The following is a 10,209-nucleotide window of genomic DNA, read 5'->3' on the forward strand; positions in this document are numbered from 1 at the left end:
GAGATATGACCGGAACTCCTCGCTCCTGCTCGATACAAGCACCATGGCATTCTCCTTCTCCATCGTCCCTCTCCCAGTTACAATAGCGACGCACACGATGATGCCGCCGGGAGCATACGCCATCGGAGACACCGAGGCCGGTGTGTGTTGCCTTTTGCTTATGGTCGGCAGGACTACGCTGCAAGTCTGGCTACTCAAGAAGAAGGACGGCGGCGGCGGGCATGCGTGGGAGTTGGAGAAGCAAAGCCATATAGGCTGGCTGGACAGCTTCAACCGGCGGTTTGGTGTCCAAATGGTGGCTGCTGGGCTCGCAATTGTTTACTGCATGAGTTGCAAGTATTCTCACTTTGTCATTGATCTCAAGGACCTGAGCCTCAAGGATAAGTTCCGTTGTCATCGAACCATGGCGTACCCTTTCCAAATGCCATGGCCACCTGCTGCGTTGGTGCCTACTTCTCCGTGCGAACGGCCCACCACACCCCAAACATATGCATGCCGAGGTATGACTGAACTTGCAGTTTCTTTGCCTGTCCCCTGTTGTTGCCGAGAACTTGCTCATGTCCATAGCTCCCATCAGGAGTGTTGGCCCTGGGGTCATATATATCCCAGTCACTCACTATAACATAAGTGTGATATTTGATGAAACTGAATTTTAACTAGTAGTACTAACTTCAGTGCTTCTCTATCCTACTGAACTGAATATACCACCTTTTGGCATTGGGACTGTCGTGATAGACTGAATCTTTTGATACTGATTGGGTCGCCAGCAAAACTGTGTGTTTACCATTTTATCTTGCTATTTACAGATGCTGAAAATCAACACGAAGCACCTTCTTCTAGTAGGAAGCGCAAGAGCAATGATGAAATGGAGCCATGTATTTCCCCAGCTTCTTTGAAGAATGAATTCATCAGATAAGAAATTGTGCTATGAGATTGGACCGCCGACTTGAATATAAAGAAGGCGATCAACAATTGCACCTTTAAACCCCTTGTGAGCAAAATATTCCCCGTTTATCCTTCATATGTGCAAGTTGAAAATACGATAAACTTTGTACTTAGGAAGAGATTTCTATTGACAAGCATATATCCAGAGTCAAAATATCAAATAATGATTTTTTACTGAAAATATGTATGTGCATGGTAGAAAAGATTATAAGAAACACAACCTATATATCAACTTCTAGACAATCATTCATACGTAGTTCCTAAATAAATATGCACAGAAAGTAAGTTAGGCCAATTTGATAGTGCTCCCTCTGTTCACTTTTATAAGACACTCTAGACATTTCAGACAGCTTGTAAAACAGCTCAATTTCAGTTGTCTGAAACGACTTATAAAAGTGAACAGAGGAGTAGCATTTTACTTGTATATGCACTGAATAAATTCCTCATGGAACCTGCATCGCAACATCAGCCATCTTTGTCTTCTACCGCACTCATGATGTTTTGTTACTATGTTGTTAACAGCACTACTGGGTGTTGAGATACAACTGATTGAGTTGGGAGGGAGCTCCAAATCTGCCTAGCCCTCGTTTTGATGACCACAACAAAGACCAGCTGTTATTTCTTGATCTCCCGTTTCTGTTTGGTTTTTATATTTCTGAATTATTGTAATGCATTAGTCTGTAAGATGGCTTGTAGTTCTAAAGATTATATTGGGGTGTTATCAGATTCGTAAGAACGTTATAAACTGTTATTGTGGGTCATGTAGTTGTAAGTTATATCAGGAATTCAATGTTCTCGTAACCTCCTCGGCCTAGACCAGTGATGGTCTTGGACCTGAATTCAATGTAGTTGTTGTTTCTTGATCTCTTCTTTCTGCCTGGTGTTTGTATTTTTTGACTTCTTGTGATGCAATGGCCTATAAGGTGTCTTGGTTCTAAAGAACATTGGAGTGTTTTCAGAATCGTAAAAACATTATAAACTGTTATTTTGAGTCATATAGGTGTAAGTTATATAGCAGGAATTAAATGTTGTCCTAGCCTCCTTGGCATTGACCAGTGATGGTCTTGGATCTGAAATCACACTACTATTTTCTGAAAAAGAACCACACTTTCGAATATATTCCTTCAGGTGTTGATTGTGATTTTGCATCTTGCAGTTTCAGTCGGTGTAAAAAGGTTGGCAACGACATATGTCCTTGAGAATAGTATACCACGACGATTAAAGATACATGAATCTGTATTTGACATTGTAAATTGCTATATTCTGCCAGTATATTTTTGGTTTTTGAGATCCATTAATCTATTTATTTGAAAAATATATCAAACAGTACATTTCTAGGGTTTTTTTTCTAAAATTCTAACAATACATGTAAGATGAAATGACTCCCTAGTGACTGTCTGTTGCCATCACATGCATCTTGTCTTGCCAAATTCAAGGAAAACTTTGCACTCTTGGTTCATAGATCAAAATAAGCCCTTGTGAATCCTCTCACCAATTTTGCTGGGAGGCTCCCCCCTCTCTCGGTCTAACTTTGAAAGTTTTTTTTTGTCACTGGCAAATATATGTCAGTGGGAACCGCTCCCATTGTCTTTAACGTAAAAAAATATGTTGTAATATGTGGCGGACATTTAATAAGCATACACCATACATTTTTCAAAATATAATGATTTTTTAATATACATTGAATTTTTGTTAACACATAAGGAATATTTTAAAAAAATAGTTTTATTTTAGTAGGGCTTTAAATATTTTGCTCGGTATACAAAATTGAAAAAACTGTTTTTCAGAGAAAAACAGACTATAACCGAAGAGAAAGAACAAAAAAACGCTTAAGTGAGCTTGCCAAACTGGGCTGGCCCTCCATGCTCAAGCGTAGCCTCGACTGCCTGCAAGCATGAGGTCTCGTCAACCAACGATGTAGGAGAACGCAGCGTCTATATCTCGCATTAAGCGAGACGAGAGGGAACTCTCACTGAATCCTCCTACGTCGTATTGGGCTGGTCCACTCGCGCGCGTGTAGCGATTAAAAATAGGAGAGGAAATAGGAGAAGCAGGTATCGATCCTTGATCTCCAGGTGGATCGCAGGTGCTGCTAGGTCCCTCTCGTGATAAGTCATGGGGGCGCATCCTACTTGAGGCTATTCAGCCAAGTTTATTTTCTTTTATTGTTCTTCTTCTCCAATTTTTTATTCTTTGTTGCATTTTATTTCTTTTTTTCCATTTTCATGTTTCTTTTTTTTATTTCACTTCTTTTTTCGGTTTTCTTTGTTCTTTTGGTTATTATTTTACATTTTTTGTACATGCCAACAACATTTTTAAAATAAACGTCTAATGTTTTGCCAATAAAATTTTAAAAAATACATGGTCTTTTCTATACACATTTTTAACATTTTTCAAATACAAGATTAACATTTTCTGAATACATGATAAACATTTTTTTCTATAAATTTTTAACATTTTTTAAAATGCTTGATTAAATTTTCTAAAATACATGGTCAACATTTTTTCTTTACACATTGAACATTCTTCAAATGTTTGATTAACATTTTACAAACACTTGTTCAACATTTTTTGAATTCTTGATTAACATTTTCATATACATGATCAAATTTTTTCATCATTTGATACATGGTCAACATTATTTCTATACACATTTAAATTTTTTCAAATGCTTGGTTAAAATAATTTCAATACTTTTTCAACATTTTTTCAAATTCTAAATTAACATTTTTATATACATGATCAAAAATTTCATCATTTTTTAATACATGATCAAAAAAATTTATATACACATTTAACATTTCCCAAATGCTTGATTAAATTTTTTTAAATACTTATTCACATTTTTTTTAAATGCTTGAGTAACATTTTTATATACATGATAACAAATTTATCATTTTTTAATACATGATTAACAATTTTTCTATACACATTCATATTTTGAAATGTGTTTTTTGCAATATATATATATATATATATATATATATATATATATATATATATAGAGAGAGAGAGAGAGAGAGAGAGAGTATATTTAGAGTATAAAGAAATTACAAAAATAAAGCAATACGAGAACAGAAAAAAGAAAAAGAAAAGGAGGTCGTGAGCTGCCGCGCGCGTGGGCCGGCCTATCTCGGGCCCCCTCAACGAGTCTTGCTGAAGGCCAGATACAGGGCGCCCGTAGGAGACCCAGCGCTAAAAAATGAACTGTTATAGCAGTGGGCACCACGGGGTGCTGTAGGTGAGTGCTTGTTTGGGCTCATGCTAAGCGATATATAGCAGTAGCACCCGTAAAAAAGGCGATTTATAACACTGGCGCGTCCAATGTGATATAAGAGACAGGAATCTGGTGCCTAGCGTCTTAAGAATTTGATTATTCAATATGCGATATGAGTGGATTCACAATAATTCAAAAAAAGAGTCAAGGCTACTCCTGACCAAGGTGCAATGGGTCGGGCCACTCTGGCCAGCTCACTTGGGCTTTTGTTTTTGCTCTATGGTTGTTTCTCTGAAAAAACCTATTGAATAATATGAAAAGTAGTAAAAACATATTCAATGTCAATTAAAAAAGTTCATCATATATCAAGATTTTACCTTCTATTGAATACTTATCAATTATATTAAAAAAAGCTTACCATGTACTCCTCCGTCCCATAATATAAGAACATTTTTGACACTACACTCGTATGAAGAACACTCTTACATTATGGGACAGAGGGAGTATTAAAAATGTTCATCATATATTGGAATATGTTAATGTATATTTAAAAATGTTCAACATGCACTATTTTTTCCAACATGTATTAAAGCACATTCACTGTATATTAGGAAAATGTTTATTGTACATGAAACTTACAAAAAAAGGGAAAACTACAAGAAAAAGCAGAAACCCACAGAAAATTGGAAATAAAAGAAACAACAGCTAAAGGAAGAAAAGGAATAAAAAATGGTCCATCGCGGCGTTGGACGACGAAATAAGCGGGAATTCGTGGTGGGCGGCGAACAAAGCAGAGAGCAGAAAAAATGTGGGCTTTCGCGTGGAGACATTGGTGTAATTGTTCAAATGAGCCCGTTCCGCATCCGTTTGGTTGGGTCCGGGTGACCGACGCTTACATGGCAGATATCCGGACGGCCGCAGACCTCCCCTGGCTTTGCTTCCAGTTTGCGGCATTTCATAAATCCAGACCGAGCTGCAAACGCTTGATACACAACGTTCGATGACATAGAGTGTTCGGACTGCGTGGTCCGGACAATTAGGGTTGATTTGGTGCATGATATTGGAGTTGCCCTGAGGCAAAGACAATAAGCTGATGTAAGGGGACTACAAGGACTAAAATATTATATTCTATTGAGTTGGATGAGAGAGAATAGGAAAGAGAAGGGAAGCACGTTGTGGATTAAGAGTCAGCTACAACAAGGCTCCAATAAATATCATGAGTTGAGATGGGTCATGCATTAACAAAGTAGTACATCTAAAAGGTCTTAGGGCATCTCCAAAGGAGACCCTCAAAGCTCTGGCATATGTCCGGATGGTATTGGCCGGACCATTTGTGCCAACTTTTGTCATCCAATGGGGGGCCCGTCGGTCCGCGAAATGATCCGGACGTCTGTTTTTCGGTAAATCCGAGACAAACATGGGGGAGCTTTGCGGGGTCCAGACATGCATTTGACCAATACAAAGCCTCTACATGGTCCTCCTTTTTTTTCTCTCTTCACATGCATGGCCCCATCTCCTCTGTCTCCTCCCAACCGGACAGCACGCCGCAATATCCCACCACATGTATGGTCCCCACCTACTTCCTCTCCTCCGAACCGTATTATTTTATGAATCGCATTGGATGGACCCCTCTATGCGGACCATATTCGGGCATAAAATGGATATTTATCGTGTCTATTTGTGGGTCAGCGTTGAAGATGCCATTATACCTTACTGAGGGATTATTGCACATGTTGAAGTTGGTTATTGTCGTGAAGTTTGGACAATGAGATAGGGGTAGGAGAGATGCTGGATCTAGCTAGGTGCAATGTGACACAACAAGTTTTACAAGTTCGGGTTACTCTCTGAAGAGGTAACAACCCTACGTCTTGAGCTTTGGGCTTTTCTTTCTCTATGTCTGATGGGGATTACAATGAAATGCAAACCCCTGTCTACGAGCTTGTGAGTGGCCCATATAGAGTGCGTCGAACCCTTAGCCTCTACCGTTACAGGGGATTAAAGTGTTACATTGATTAAACCCACTACAAAGTTGTAACTAGTGGAGTTAATACAAATAACGTATGTTCCACTATCATCTTGATGCCTCAGATATCTTTGTTGGATGTCCATCTGAGTAGTTTACATACCCGATTAGCTTCATCTATATGAGTACCTGAAATTCAGTTCATCTGAATAACAAGAATCCTGATGTTGTCGGAGTGACCTCTTAGAAGATTGAGATTGATCTAAGTATATCTCATGTATGGACCCTATGGTTCATTATACATTGGACCTTTTCATGAGCCTATTCTTAATAGGTAACCTCCTCAGCTATATATGACATGACAACAAAATATAACTATCACTTGACGGAGAAATGACCCACCGCACATGGAGGCAGATGTACCAAAACTATCAACAGACCTGTTGATGCCAAAATCGATGTTGGGTAGGAAATAACTTCATGTATAGCAAACGTGCATCAATTTTCCTTTCAGCGTATAGCACCAATGTCTGGAGTATTAGTAGGTGGACCATATCCTGCACCTGGTAGCCCATATGCGGCAGGACCGAGCGTACATTATGCGTCGGAAGTGGCGAATGCGGTCCACACTCATGATTACATGTCCAATTTAACATGCAACAACGTTGAATCTAGGACAACACACATGTTAGCCTTTAAATTTATGCATTGCTTATCTTATCTATCTCATTAGCCACATTTTCTTTATATTGCAAAGACTTTGCAAGAGGCATAAATAAAGTCCTTTATTTCAACAGTTGTGTATGGACTGGATTTCTTTTCATTTTCTGCTGTCTGTACAAACTTTGAAATTTCACAATGGCAATAGATAAATGATATTTTTGCAATTAATATGCACAGTTAATATAGCAAAAGAATGAAGAAGGTCAGTTCCAGTGTTAATTCTTCTGGGCGTTGCACGTGGCTTTGGATCGATTTGGGTTGGCTCCCAAAGTCTTTGGTCAATGTGAAAAGGACCTGATGGGGACATGCGCGACCAATGCAACACACTATGGTTTCACCTATAATCCATATACTTAATTACGATAAATAATTATAATCTACATACTTCAAACTCATTATCTTTCCGTGCCTTGGCCCACCAGCCAGCCTGGTAAAAGTCCGCATCAGATGGGTGAAAAGGACTGCAGCCAGCGAAACAATGCCCCACACTGAGCTGTGCCGCAGTTAAGGGCTCCTTTGATTCAAAAGAATTTTATAGGATTTCTAGAGGATTGAAATCCTTATGATTTTTCCTATGTTGGTCCTTTGATTCATAGGATTGGATTCCATAGGAGTAATATTTCTTATGGAATCTTTTGTACTACATTTCATGGTAGAAGAGCTAGTGCCCCCGCCCACATAGGCGTAGTGCAACACCGTCATGGTAGAAGAGTACTCGGTGTCGCCTATGTCGGTGATCCGACAGGCACACGAGGACCGACGCTACACCATTCGGCTCCTCAACAAGCACCGACTCACGGAGAAGAAAATCGTCGGTGAGTAGGCGAACATCGATGTCGTCCCGACCATGGTTGCGAAGGATCTGGGCTTCTTGGATGAGCGGCGGGCGATTTACCATTCCATGTGCAGCACCCGCGGCATCCGATGTGAGCAATGGAGGTTGTGTGTCCAACAGGCGGAGAGAGACGCTCCCATAGATTGATAATGCATGCCTTAATCGACATCAGATGGATTGTTGTTGGGCCACGGATTGCTTGATGCTCCGTGATTGGTCAATGACCATCTCCCGCAGATCGGTCCCTTCTTCCATCGATCTCAGTCGTCCACCCATATTCCACCGGCCGGTTTGAGCTTGTGCAAAAAAAAACTTGTTGCTTGCTGATTGATCAATCACCATCTTCCACGATTGATCCCCCTCTAGAGCCGATCTCAACTGTCTGCCTACATCCGACGGCACGCAGACCGCATCCCAGGTTTTTTCCAAAGAATTATAAAATTACATCTATAAAAGCATGTTTAAAGTAAATTTATGGATTCGAAAAAAAATTACTTAGCCACGGACATCACATTAAATCATAGGATTTTAAGGCTATACTATGTTATATTTTCCTTTGCAATTGAGATCAACATAAAATCATAGGACTTTGAAGTCAACATAAAATATCTAAAGGCTAGTGTGCTCGACGTTCTAGCTTCAGGCAGCGCGGACCGCTTTCCTCTGCCACTGGAGCCCTGGCTTTGGCTGGCTGGGGAGTTTGGGGCGGTCTGGACCCGCGGGCCAGCGGCGAGGGGCTGTTTGTCCTGGGTCAAAAGGGCGGCGACTCTAGCGTTCTTCACGTGCTTGTAGTCGTCGCTAGGTGGTCTACGGATCTGGATGTAATTTTTTATTATTTATGACGTTTGTTGTACCGGCATGATTGGTTGAGGATGAATAGAATGGATGGATGATTTTCTCAAAAAGAAGAAGAAGAAGAAGAAGTTGCAAGCTTTCATGGCAGAACAAGAAGAAAAATTATAATAGTCTGCAGGACAATGTTTTATAAAACCCATGAGTCTCAAATTGGCCGAGTATTGTCGGGTTGGTCGATTAGTACTAGTCGAAGGACGAGAAATGGGTTGTTAGTAAATAGATTGAGAGATGAATTTACCGTGCTAGTAGAATCTAGTGAGCGAGAGAATGTACGTCCCAAGGCGATAAAGGAGTGCTTTCACCACCATCAATCTATCGCTGGAGTTGAGCTATTCGATTAAGGCCGAGACAAAGATTCATCATTACATGTTTTATTTTACGGCGAACAGATGGTAGTGTTGGCACGTTGTGGCGCTCACCCAGCTCGTAGTGCACATGCTGGTGGAAGCAGGTCGCGTTCAACGAATCTAGCTAGAGTTGCACCCCCCCCCCCCGCGTCACTCCCCTGAGCGCCCGGGAGCCCCATCCCACCGCCACTTCTAGCTCCGTCATCCTTTCCCTCCTCGCCGCCGCCGGAGGGCGAAGCCCGGGCAGCGTCGGGGTCCCTTCTCCTCCTCGTACGGTGGGTGGCAACGCGGGACATCTTTGCTGGCGGGGACGCGATGCTGAGGGGCGCGATGGCGTGGCTCTGTGACAGCGGCGCTGAGGGGTGGCCTTGCATCCAGGGACGGAGCCAGGATTTAGACATAGGGGGGCGAAAGACAACAAGTAAAAAAATGAACATAAGGTATGGCTATCCTAAGCGTTAGCTTTGCATCTCCAACTATTTACTGTCACTAGATCAAGTGTGGTCATTTGTTGGACTGGAATCGGTACTGTTTTTTCACTAGCTTCTCATTGATTATGATGGAAACTTTCAAGCATACAGCCAGATTCAGGTTGTAAAACCAGTTCTGTGGTAGAATGGATAAATTATTTTCCTATTCAGGATTATACATACACAATTTACAATTCATTCAGTTAAAGGTATATAATCAGGTTTAGTGATGATAACACAAATCTACGCAGGTAAGCGAATTCCATCTAAGCGTACAAATAAACATTGTACTCCTATAATATATATCAGCAAAGTAGACTAACCGCACAATTTCCTGGCGTCGTTTCATCGTCGCGGAGTGCAGCATCACATCCCCGGGGGCGATCGATTTCGGTTCCAACGTTGCTGATTCGGTACCAGTTTTCTCCTCCCGAAACTGCCATAGGCTTGCAGCTCATCACTGCGTCCGGTCTGCCGGCAAGGCGGCACCGTCTCCGTGGATCGATCAGCGCCTGCCTGTCCCGCATCCCCTTCCCTTCGACCTTTCTTCTCGATGGAGGCGCGATGGAGAGATCCAATCAGCAGCCATTACAGAAGCGGCTTGGAAACGAAGAGGTTAGCCTATAGGCTCTAGCGATATGTGCGTGCGTGGTCCAACTCCAGGTCGTGGCCTCGTGGGTGGGTAGTACGGCCTTGCAACTAAAAGCCTCTCTTGTCCTCCATGATGGGCTGTTATTTTCCTTATCCTCATTTTGTGCTTCTAGCAAAGAGATTGGGTTTCCCTCAAAAGAAAAAGGCAAAGAGATTGGGCTGTACATATGGGCTGAGACGCTGATGCTTCACGTTAATTGGGA

General features: G+C 41.4%; 1 long non-coding RNA gene across 1 annotated transcript; it reads left to right on the plus strand.

Moving 5' to 3' along the window:
* Window positions 1-37: 37 nt before the first annotated feature.
* Window positions 38-1,756, plus strand: LOC123086172 (uncharacterized). Its single transcript, XR_006440608.1, has 3 exons — window positions 38-500; window positions 807-991; window positions 1,468-1,756. It is a non-coding gene; the product is annotated as an uncharacterized lncRNA (long non-coding RNA).
* The last annotated feature ends 8,453 nt before the right edge of the window (window positions 1,757-10,209 follow it).

Source organism: Triticum aestivum, chromosome 1B, assembly GCF_018294505.1.
Source record: "Triticum aestivum cultivar Chinese Spring chromosome 1B, IWGSC CS RefSeq v2.1, whole genome shotgun sequence".
Lineage (NCBI taxonomy): Eukaryota > Viridiplantae > Streptophyta > Magnoliopsida > Poales > Poaceae > Triticum > Triticum aestivum.